Here is a 13,158-nt window from a genome sequence, read left to right as displayed (position 1 = left end):
TGAATCTGCCAGTTGAATTTACCTAGACTCAGTCATCAGGCACTCTAGTGCTTCTGAATACCATGAATAATTATTAATTTGAGAAGAATCAGAAATCAAAATGTGAAATAATGAACCATACTACTACTAGAGAAATGCATCTTCTTTAAGTAGGCAGAAATTTCTAATATTGGAAACAAAGATAAATTAAAAAATTATAAGTTGGTCTTCACTAAAATTAAGAACTTCTGTTGACTGAAATACTAATAGAGTGAAAAATCAAGCAAGATACTGGGAAATAAAATTTGAAATACATACATGTGATAAAAGATTTGTATTCAGAATATGTTAAGAATTCCTACAATCAATAAGTAAAAAACAGAATAACCGACTTTGAAAAATTGGCAAAAGACCTGAACAGCCATGTCACTAAAGAGATCCAGATGATGAATAAACAAAGAAAATGATGCTCAATGTAATTATGCAACAGGGATATGTATATTAACGCCATGATTGCAATTACATGCTACTTCAAACACACCAGAATGGCTGAAATAGAAAAAACATGGTAATATCGACTACTCCCAAGAATGTCCAGCAAATGCAACTTTCATTTGTGGCTTGTGGGAATGTAAAAAACTGTTTGGCGTTATCTAGTAAATTTAATCATATGCATAACTTACAGCCCATCAATTACACTTCTAGGTGTTTACCCTAGATAAACGAGTACATAAGCCTACCAGATGTCATGTACAAATTGTTTCATAGCATCTCTATTTCTGATAGTCAACAACTTGAAGCAAACCAAGTGTTCATTATATGTTTATACAATGCAGTACAAAACAGTGATTAAAGGAAAAAAGAATGAACTACTGATATATGCAACAACTTGGATAAATCTCACAAATTAATGTTGACTAAGAGAATACAGACATGAGTACATACTGTGTGATTCTATTCATGTGACGTTCAAGATAGACAAAATAATCAGTGGTGATTGAAATCAGAATGGTGATTAGTTTTGGGTGAGAGTGGGTGATCACTGGGAAGAGCAAAAGGAAAATTTCTGTGGTGATGGAAATGTTCTATATCTTGACTTTGATTTTGGTGGTAGATATATGGTTATATACAAATGTGAAAATTCATTGAACTGTATACTTTGGATTATGCACTTTACCTACTTTACTATGTTATACCTCAATGAAAACAATTAAAAATATTAATTAGTCCAATCTGCCATATTACAGAATTGAGGAATAATATCATTTGATAACCTTAATAGATGCAGATAAGTATTAAGTAAAATTCAAAACATAGTCATGTTAAAAAAAACAACTCAGAAACTTATAATAGAAGAGGAAGAGGTCTTTATCTGATAAAGGGAATCTGCAAAAAAGAATAACTCAGAAAACATTATACTTAATTACAAAATATTGAAAGCATTTCCTCTGAGATCAACGACAAAAATGTCTCCTGTGAAGCAGGTCTCAAGACAGAATTAGAATTGTGCTAGATTTATTGGAGAAAATGCTTGTGAAAGATAAGGGAGAGATGGAGCAGATGTTGGCCAGGAGGGCCTTGAAATTGTGATGGAGGTCTAACACAAGAATGAAGGAAGGAAGATTGGATAAAAGAGTGTCAGACTACGGTGCATCTTCTAGAAAGAGTCATTCAGGCCAATGAGGAAACCAGATTAAAAATTGTTAGCAGAGTCATGTGTAAGGCAGAAATAAACTGACTCTAGAAAATACAAGTAAAATTATAATAAATAGAAAATACAGTATAATATATAAGAAATAATAGACAAATAAGCCCTAATGTAATAGCTGTTACAAAAGTGGAAATTGGAGTTAAAAAGATGCATCAAAATAGGTCATTTATAAGGGACACATTTAAACTGACAGGCAGAGTTTGGCACGCACACAAGAAAAGATGGAATGTAAGAATACTGAGAAGATCTACTAATTAAATCCAACACTCTAATCAGCTAGTGGAGAAAATTCTAAACAAAACAGAAAGACAACCTACAGACTGGGAGAAAATATTTGCAAACAATGTGACCAACAAGGGCTTAATTTCCAAGATATACAAAGAGCTCATACATCTCAATACTAATAAAAACAAGCAACCCAATCAGAAAATGGGCAGAAGTCCTAAATAGACATTTCTCCAAAGAAGACATACAGATGGGCAACAGGCACATGAAAAGATGCTCAACATCACTAATTATTAGAGAAATACAAATCAAAACTACATGAGGTATCACATCACGCCAGTCAGAATGGCTGTCATCAAAAAGTCTACAAATAATAAATGCTGGAGTGGTTGTGGAGAAAACGGAACCCTCCTACACTGTTGGTGGGAATATAAGTTGGTGCAGCCACTATGGAAAACAGTATGGAGGTTCCTTGAAAATCTAAAAATAGAGTTAACATATGATCCAGCAATCCCACTCCTGGGCATGTATCTGGAAAAGAGGAAAACTCTAATTTGAAAAGATGTGTGTTTGTGTGTGTGTGTGTTTGTATAACTGAATCACTTTGTTGTACACCTGAAACTAACACAATATTGTAAGTCAACTGTACTTCAATAAAAATTAAAATCTCAGTAGATAGTTTTAAAAAGCATTCAGAGAGTGACATCATCAAGATGGCAGAATAAGAGAACATCCACTGGTAACACCACACAGCAACAATAATTTGGCAGCTATCCTATCCCTGGACAATAGTGCCTTTGTGGGATCCAGGTAGAGATCCACACATATGCTGTGGGTATCAGGCCCTCCAACCTTGGTCTGGCTATGGACCCTTTTATCAGCCTGTTATCTGGCTCCAGCCACTTTCACCTGAGGTCCAAGAGTGATCCTGCCATCCCAGAGACCTGCTGGGAGTCGTGCCTGCCTATACCTGCAGCAGCAGCCATATGGTCTGGCTCCAAGCACACTTAACTGCAATACCAGAGCAAATTCCATCATCTAGGAACCCAACAAGAGAAGGTCTTTACCTGCTAAAACCACACTGTAAAGACTGAAAGTGGTGTTTGTGCCTTAAAATGCATAGACACCAATGCAAGATTATAAGGATCATGAAAATCAGGCAAACATAACACCACCAAAGGAAACTAATGCAGCTCCAGTAACTGACCCCAACAAAATGGAGATCTACTAATTGCCTGACAAAGAATTCAAACTAATCATCTTAAAGGAGCTCAATGATATGCAAAAAAATACACTATAGACAACTAAATGAGATCAGGGAAATGCATGAACAAAATGAGAAGTTTAATAAACTAACAGAAACCATAAAGAACAGATGAAAAATCCTGAGGCTGAAGAATACAATGACAGAACTAAAGAATTCTAGAGAGCTTCAAAAGCTTAATTGACCATGCAAAAGAAATAATAAGCAAACTTGAAGACAGACCATTTGAAATTAGAGTGGGGAAATCACATGAAAAAGAATGAAGAAAGCAAATGGGACTTATGGGACATAATTAATTAAACAAGTGAATATACACCTTATAGGAATTACAGAAGGACAAGAGAGAGAGAAAGGAGCAGAGGGTTTATTCAAAGAAATAAAGCTGAAAACTTCCCAAATCTTAGAAGGCACAATGACACCCAGATTCATGAAGCTTAAAGGACCCCCAAGCAAGGGCAACCCAAAGAAGACTACCATGAGACACATTATAATTAAATTGTCAATAGTCAAATACAAAGGAAGAATTTTGAAAGAAGAGAAAAATGACTTGCCACATAAAGCCTCCCCTCCCCTCATAAGGCTATCAGCAGTTTTCTTAGCAGAAACCTTGCAGGACACGAGAGTGTGATAATATATTCAAAGAGATGAAAGAAAACAAAAAACCTGCCAACCAAGAACACTATACATGAAAAAACTGTCCTTCAGAAATGAGGACAGATGAAGACATTCCCAGAGAAATAAAAGGTGAAGGAGTTTATCACCATTAGATCTGCCTTATAAGAAATGCTAAGGGGAATTTTTCAGGCTGAAAGGAAAGGACACTAAGTTACAACAGGAAAATATATAAAGTATAAAACTCATTGGTAAAGATAACTATATAGTCAAATTCAGAATACTCTAATACTGTAATGGTGGTATATATAAATTATATATATATATATTATACATAAATATATTTATATATACAAATTATATATAATTTTACCTCAGATATAAATGTTAAAAGACAAAAGTATTACATGTAACTGTAGCTGCAATAATTTGTTAATGGATACACAGTATCAAGAGAGTTAAGTGTGATGTCAATAGCATAAAAGAGGTAGGGACAGAAGTAAAAGTGTAGCATTTTTGTATGCAATTGAAGTTGTCATTATCAATTTAAAATAGACTGTTATAACTTTAAGATGTTTGTGAGCCTCATGGTAACTACAAAGAAAAAAACCTCAGTAGATACACAACAGATAGAGAAATCAAAGCATATCACTTCAAAAAATCAATAAATCATGAAGACAGCAAGAGAGGAAGAATAAAAAGGAACTAGAAAACAGTTAACAAAATGGCTATAACTCCTTACCTATCAATAGTTGCTTTAAATTCAAATGGATTAAATTCTCCAATCAAAAGGCACAGAGTGCCTGACTGGATTTTTAAAAGCAGGATCCAGCAGTATGCTGAGTACTTAAAGCTCAATTTAGCTTTAAGGACACAAATTGGCTGAAAGTGAATATATGGAAAAAGATATTCTCTGTGAATAGTAACCAAAGACAGTAGAGGTCCTATACTTTTATCAGGCACACTAAACTTTCAGTCAAAGTTTGTCACAAGAGACAAAGAAGATCACCATTATGAAGGAGTCCATTTGTCAAGAGTATATAAAAATTATATATACCAAACATTGAAGCACTTAAATATATAAAGCAAATATTCTGACAGATCTGAAGCGAGGTAGAGACAGCAGTATAATAATAGTAGTAAGGGATTTCAATACTTTACTTTCAACAATTGATAGATCATCCAGATGGAAAGTCAACAAGGAAACAGCAGACTTGAATAACACTACAGACAAGTGGATCTAAAAGACTTATACAGACCAATCTATCCAACAGTTACAGAACACACATTCTTCTAAGAGTACACAGAACATTTTCCAGCATAGATCATATGCTAGACTGCAAAACAAGTGTTAACAATTTAAGAAGATTGAAATCATATCAGGTATCTTTTCTGATAACAGTGGTATGAACCTAGATACCAAAAATAAAAGAAAAATTGCAGAAGTCACAAATGTGTGGAAATTAAACAACAAGATCCTGAACAACTAACGGGTCAAAGAAGAAATCAAAGAGCTATCAAAAAAATAACTTGAGACAAAATTGGAAACATGGCATACCAAAACTCATGCGATGCATCAAAAGCAAAAACTAAGGAAAGTTTATAGCAGTAAATGCCTACATTAAGAAAAAAGAAGTATCTTAAATATCTTAAATAAACAACCTAATTTTACATGTCAAAGAACAAAGTAAGCCCAAAGTTAGCAGAAAGGAGATTCAAAAGATCAGGGCAACAAGAAATGAAACAGAACAAGAATACAAATGAGAATAGAAAAGATCAATGAAACTAAGAGTTGGTTTTTGAAAAGATAAGCAAAGTTGACAAACCTTTAGGTGGACTAACCAAGAAAGAGAGGAGACTCAACATACTCAAGTAATTATAATTAGAAATAAGATGAGACATTACAACTGATACCATAGAAATAAAAAGGAATCATAGGAGACTACTGTCAGTAAGCATATGTTAACAAATTGGAACCTGAAGAAATGGGTAAATTCCTAGAAACACAAACTACTAAGACTAAGAATCTGAACAGACCAATAATAAATAAGGGTATAGAAACAGTAATGAAAAGAAAAACAAAGCTGTAGGCATCACACTTCCTGATTTCAAACTATATTGCAAAGCTATAGTAATCAAAACAGTATCTTATTGGCATTAAAAACTGACTCATAGACCAATGGAAACAAAAGAGAGTTCAGAGATAAACCCACACATATATGTCAATTAATCTTTCACAAAGATGTCAAGAACACACAATGGGGAAAATGACAGTCTCCTTAATAAATGGTGTAGGAAAATATGGATAGCTGTCTGCAAAGGAATGAAATTGGACCCTTGTCTTACACCATAAAAAATAATTAACTCAAAATGTACTAAAGACTTACATGTAAGACCTGAAACCATAAAATTCCTAAGTGAAAACATTGAGAAAATTCTTCTTGACACTGGGCTTGGCAATGCTTTTTTGGATATAACACAGAAACCAAAGTAAACAAAAGCAAAAATAAACAAGTGGGAATACTTCAAAGTAAAAAGTTTCTGCAACAGCAGAGAAAACATTATGGAAAACAATAGAATGAAAAGGCAGTATATGGAGTGGGAGAAAATATTTACAAGCCATACATCTAATAAAGGGTTAATATCCAAAATGTATAAGAAACTCACACACCTCAATAGCAAGATGTAAAAATGGGCAAAGGATCTTATTTAGACATCATCCAAAGGAGACATACAAATATCCAACAGGTATTTGATTAGATGCTCAACATCACTAATCATCAGTGAAATGTAAATCAAAACAACAATGAGGTATAACTGTCAGGATGGCTATTATCAAAAAGACAAGCACTTTTTGTGCTGACAGGGATGTGGAGAAAAGGGAAACCTTGTACACTTTTGATGGGAATGTAAATTGATACAGCCTTTATGGAAATCAGTGTAGGGGTTCCTCAGAAAAGTTAAAAATAGAACTACCATATGATCTAGAATCCCATTTTTGAGTATATATATATATATGTAAAGGAATTGGAATCAGGATCTCGAAGAGTTACCTGAACTGGTCCAATGTTCACAGCAGCATTGTTCCCTACAGCCAAAATATAGAAAGAATCTAAGTGTCTGTTGACAGATGAATGGATAAAGAAAATGTGTGTGTGTGTGTGTATGTGTATGTATATAACTTGAACTCATACTATCTGAGAGTAGAATGGTTATTGCCTGGGGCTGGAAGGTGGGGAAAATGGAGAGATGTTGACCAAAGGGTAAAAACTTTCAGTTACAAGATGAATAAAATCTGGGAATCTAATGTACAGCATGTTGACTATAATTAATAAGACTGTATTATATACTTGAAATTTGCTGAGACTAGATCTTGTGTTCATATAACACACATACAAAGTGGTTAGTATGTGAGGTTATGGATATGTTAATAGCTTGTGGTAATAATTTCACAATGTATACCTATATCAAATCATCACATTGTATACCTTATACATATATTGTACAATTTTTGTCACTTATACCTCAATAATGCTGGAAATAAATTAAAAGACATTCTTGACTTAAAATGTCCATCTAGCAGAGGCCTAAAGCAAAAACATACTCAGTGGAAAAAATTTAGACTGATTTGCTTTAATACTGGCAACAAACCAAAGATGATCTCTCTGCTCACTAGTGTTCCATAAAATGTAGAGCCTGTCAGACAATATGAGAGAAAATGTTTGCAAGAGAAATGACATACTCACTTCTATATAGGCAAACTATTAGAACCAGTAAGAAAGTTCAAAAAGATTGCCAGATAAAAACTCTGCTAGTAAAATTCAATACATTTTAAAACCAGCAATAACTCACTGGAAAAATATAAAATAAGCAACAAAAATTAAGCATTAAGACTTTAACCTAACAAGGGTTAGGTTATGTATGTCTAACAAGGAATACATAAGACTTTAATAGAGAAATTGTTAAAGTTGCCTTTAAAATACTAAAAGAAGAAAAAAAATGGATGGAAATTACCTCATATTCAAGGTGCAAAGACTAATATGGTAAAGCTACCACTTCTCTCCAGATTAACCTAAGAATTTAATGCAATTCCCATACAGATTTTATGTAGAAGAATAAAGGTCTATGAATAGCTAGAGCAATTTTTAAAAATGGAGCTATGTAGGTGTCTTATCCTACCAGATAAATGGTACAATCAATACAAATCGATTTAAAAAATAGTGTGATAGTAGTGTAAGAACAAATAGACTATCGTAAGAAGCAAATCAGAGACCTGAAGAACATCCCATCTCTGTGGGAACTTAGCATACAATAGATGTGGCTTCATAAATCATTCAGGAAAAGAATGGTTCTTTTGGTAGATGGAACTGGAAAAAAATGACATAATATGGAGAAAAATAATATTGGATCCCTGTACTATATCACATACCAAAATGATTTCTCATGGATTAAAGATCTAAACATGAAAGACAAAAGTATAAAATTAATAGAAATCAATGTAAAAGATATCTTTGTAATAACTTTCCTAAGGCCCCTAAACCCAAATCACAATAAAACAATTAATGTATTTCACTGTATTAAAAATAAAGATTTCTGATTAACTAGACAATAGAGACATAGTTAATGGCACAGGTGGCAGAAAATATTGGCAACATTTAAAACCAATAAGCAATAAATATCTAGACTATGTAAGGAACCCCTGCACATCAACACAAATAGATAATAAATCAAACCCTTCCTTAGAATAGAATACCTAAATTGCTAAAAATGTATATGGATAAAAATATATACAAAAGGAAACGGTTGCTTAAAGATGATCATCATGATTAGAAAAATACAATTTGGAATAATGAAATACCACTTTATGCTCACCTGATTAGGACAAATTAGAAAGCCTGGTAACATCAAGTGTTAGTGAGTGGTTGACTGACAGGAACCTTCAGGCACTGCCACTGAAAGTGCAAACTAGTACTGCTGCTTTGGAACAGCTGAGTAGAACTTCAGGAAAACAAATTATACACTGGCCCCTGCAATCTCACTCTTGAGAGTGTTCACCCTGCAAACATGAAAAAGGCATGTGGTTACAAATAATTGGATCCCATCACCAGGGAACTGGATGACTAGAGCATTAGAGTGGGATGCATCAGTGAGAAGCAGTGGCTCAGATATACTTGCAACTACAGAATAGTGCTTAAAACGTATGGCTGTTGAAAAGAAAAAAGTTAAGAGATCTGCAGTAGCACACTATGCAAATTTAAAATACTTGCATAAAACATATTTTTCAAACATCAAATTTATCTAAGGACACATTAAATACATTAGAGCAAATGCCTGTAGCTGAGTAGTAGAGGAGTGGGAAAAGGATAGGGATGAATGTGATAATGTAAAAATAAGAGAGGGACCTTGAATAAACTAGTGATGATAATATGCCACAGTATTAGTAGTATGATTAACTCAACTCTATCTCCCTTCAGTTAAAAAAAAAAAAAGCAAAGTTAGAAATGTTACACATTCACAATCCATTTAAGGAAAAGTCACTCAGTATTGAATTGTATCTTTCTATTTGAATACAGAAAAATAATTAGCATTCAAGCTTACTGTTTTATGTAAAATTTTAATATTAAAATCAACAAAAATGTAGGTAGAAAATTCAGTGATATCTCAGAGTTTACATTAGTTTATTGATGCTATTATTTTAAAATTTTTAAATATAATTTTCAAGAAAATAATTGCTAAAGTTAAGTGACCCAGATATGAAATTTTGTTACACTCTTACCTTTATGTGACTTTGCTCTCTGTATCCTCTGGAAAACAAATTTATAAACTCTTCTAAAAGCTTTAAAGTCTTTGCTCCTCTAGAATATTTTCAAAGCTTATTCTTGTTAGATTTTCTTCATTTTTCTCTAAACAAATTAAATAGCAAATTACCTTGAAAAATTATAATTAGAAAACAATGTAAACCTTTTTTATTGGGTAAAATATTCATAACATAAAATCTGTCATTTTACCTATTTTTAAGTGTACAGTTCAGTGGCATTGAGCACATTCACAATGATGTGCAACCATCACTATCGTTCACCTCCAGAACTTTTTTTTAATCTTTCCAATCAGAAACTTTTGTCCATTAAATAATAACTCCCCATTCACCCTTTCCCTAGCCCCTGGCAACCATTCTAACTTTTGTCTCTATGAATTTGAGTATTCTATCTCATGTATGTGGAATCATGCAGTATTTGCCCATTTGAGACTGGCTTATTTCACTTACATAAGTCTTCAAGGTTCATCCATGTTGCATCATGTGTCAGAATTTCCTTCTTTTTTCAGGCTGAATAATATTACATTGTATGTACATGTATCATTTTCTTTATGCATTCATCCATTGTTGGAGACTTGGACTGCTTCTGTCTTTCAGCTATTGTGGAATAATGCTGCTATAAACAGGAGTATACAAATATCTGTTTCAGTCTCTGCCTTCAATTCATTTGGGTATATGTTTCATTATTTTCAGGAACTGCCATACATTTTCTACAGTAAACGTACCGTTTTACCTACTTGCTATTTTCTGTGATTAAAAAAAATTAACCATTCTAATGAATGTGAGGTGATATCTCATTGTGCTTTTGTTTTGCATTTTCTTAATAATTAGTGATGTTGAGCATCTTTTCACATACTTGTTGGCCATTTGTTTATTTCCTTTAGAGAAATGTCTATTCAAGTCATTTGCCCATTTTTTTAAATAAATTTATTTTTTATTTATTTATTTTTGGCTGCATTGGGTCTTTGTTGCTGCACGCGGGCTTTCTCTAGTTGTGGTGAGTGGGGCCTTCTCTTTGTTGCAGTGCACGGGCTTCTCAGTGTGGTGGCTTCTCTTGTTGCAGAGCATGGGCTCTAGGTGCATGGGCTTTCAGTAGTTGCAGCACGTGGGCTCAGTAGTTGTGGCTCACGGGCTCTAGGGTATATGGGCTTCAGTAGTTGTAGTGCATGGGCTCAGTAGTTGTGGCTCACAGGCTCTAGGGCACACGGGCTCCAGGGCACATGGGCTTCAGTAGTTGTAGCACACGGGCTTAGTTGCTCCGTGGCATGTGGGATCTTCCCGGACCAGGGATTGAACCCGTGTTCCCTGCATTGGCAGGCAGATTCTTAACCACTGTGCCACCAGGGAAGTCCCCATTTGCCCATTTTTAAATCAGGTTTTTGTTTTTGTTATTGAGTTGTAGGAGATATTTATATATTCTGGATCTTAATGCCATATCAGATATATGATTTGCAAATGTTTTCTCCCATCCTGTGGATTGCTTTTTCACTCTGTTGATAGTATCCTTTGATGTAGAAAAGGTTTAAATTTTGTTGAAGTCCAGTTTATCTATTTTTTTCCTTTGTTGTCTGTGCTTTTCGCATCATTTTCAAGAAATTGTCAAATCTAATGTCATGAAGCTTTCCCCATTTTAAGTTTTGTAGTTTTAGCACTCATATTTACATCTTTGATCTACTTAGAATTTTTAAATATGTGTAAGGTAAGGATCCAACTTTTTCTTTGAATGTGGATATCCAGTTTTCCCAGCACCACTTGTTGAAGAGACTGTTTTCCCCACTGAATGGTCCTCACACCCCGTCAAAATTCATTCGACCATATATCCAAGGGTTTATCTATGGGCTCTCTATTGTATTTGATTGGCCTATATGCCTGTCTGCATGCCAGTACCGCACTGTTTTGTTTATGTAGTTTTGTGGAAATTTTTGATATCAGAAACTGTAAAACCTCCAAATATTTTCTCCTTTTTCAAGATTGTCTTGGCTATTTGGGTTCCCTTGTGGGTCCATATAAATTTTAGTATGGATTTTTCCATTTCTGCAAAAATTTAACTCAAATTTTGATAAGGATTGCATTGAATCTGTAGACCATTTGGGAAATACTGACATCCTAACAGTATTATCTTCTAGTCCACGAACATGGGAAGTCTTTTCATTTATTTGTGTCTTTAATTTCTTTCTGCAATGTTTTGTAGTTTCAGTGTACAAATCTTTTGCCTTCTTGGCTAAGTTTATTGCTAAGTATTTTATTCTTTTTGATATTATCATTAACAAAATTATCTTCTTCCTTTTCAGATTGGCCATTGTTAGTGTAGAAACACAACTGATTTTTGTGTGTTGATTTTGCATCCTTCAACTCTGCTAAATTTTTTTATTAGTTTTAACAGTTTTTCTGCATGTGGAATCTTTAGGGTTTTCTACACATAAGGTGATCATGTTGTCTAAAAATATAATTTGACTTTTTCCTTTCCAGTTTAGATTCCTTTTATTAATTTTTCTTTCCTAATTACTCTGGCCAGGACTTCCAGTACTATATTAAATAGAAATGGCAAGAGTCAGAATATTATTTTGTTCTTGTTCTTAGAGGAAAAGCTTTCAGTCTTTCATAATTGAGTATGTTAACTGTGGACTTTTCATATATGGCTTTATCATGTTGAGTTAGTTTCCTTCTATTCCTAGTCTTTTGGGTGTTTTTGATCATGAAAAGGTATTGAATTATGTCAAATGCTTTTTCTGCATCAATTGAGATGATCATGTGTTTTCTTTCTTTCATTCTGTTAATGTGGTACACTTCATTCAATAATTTTAATATGTTGAACCACATTTGCATTCCATTAATAAATACCGCTTGGTCATGGTTTGTAAAACCTTTAACTGTTGAATTCAGTCTTCTAGCATTTTTTTGAGTATTTTTACATTAATATATACAAGTGATACTGGTCTATATTTTTCTTCCCTTGTGATGTCTTTGTCTTTGGAATCAGGGTAATGCAGACTATTAGAATGAATGAGGAAGTGTTCACTCTTTCAATTTTTTAAGAGTTTGAATTAAGATTGATGTTAACTTTTCTTTAAATATTTGGTACAACTCACCCATGACGCCATCTGTTCTGGGACTTTTCTTTGTCGGGAGGTTTTTGATTACTGCTTCAGGTTCCTTGGTATTATAACTATGTTCAGATTGCCTATTTATGATCACTGTTACTAGGCTTTTTCTTTTTTTTCTTTTTAAAATTTTTTTCTGTTTTTCTAAATTGAAGTACAATTGACTTACAATATTGTATTAGTTTCAGATTTCAACATAGTTATTTGATGTTTTTATACACTACAAATGATCACCACAATAATCTAGTTACCATCTGTCACCATATAAAATTATTATATTATTGGCTATATTGCCTATGTGATACATTACATCCCTGTGACTTATTTACGACTGGAAGTTTGTATGTATGTCTTAATCTCCCTCACCTATTTAACTCAACCCCCTACCCCCCTCCCCTATGTCAACCACCAGTTTTTTCTCTGTATCTATGAGTCTGGTTCTGTTTTGTTA

At 33.5% G+C, this 13,158-nt stretch overlaps 1 protein-coding gene across 1 annotated transcript in view; it reads right to left on the bottom strand.

The window, feature by feature from the left end:
* CCDC7 (coiled-coil domain containing 7) overlaps positions 1 to 13,158 on the bottom strand; it is a 328,048-nt gene that overhangs the window by 29,716 nt on the left and 285,174 nt on the right. The window contains exons 44-46 of the mRNA XM_060293096.1: positions 10,057 to 10,222; positions 9,568 to 9,694; positions 8,664 to 8,847 (exon numbers count right to left, since the gene is read on the bottom strand). The gene's annotated coding sequence lies outside the window, so the exon portion shown is untranslated. The remainder of the gene's footprint in view (positions 1 to 8,663; positions 8,848 to 9,567; positions 9,695 to 10,056; positions 10,223 to 13,158) is intronic.

The sequence above is a fragment of the Globicephala melas genome, chromosome 2, assembly GCF_963455315.2.
Source record: "Globicephala melas chromosome 2, mGloMel1.2, whole genome shotgun sequence".
NCBI lineage: Eukaryota > Metazoa > Chordata > Mammalia > Artiodactyla > Delphinidae > Globicephala > Globicephala melas.
Note: the sequence above shows the minus strand (reverse complement) of the source record. Positions and strands in the feature narration are given on the sequence as shown.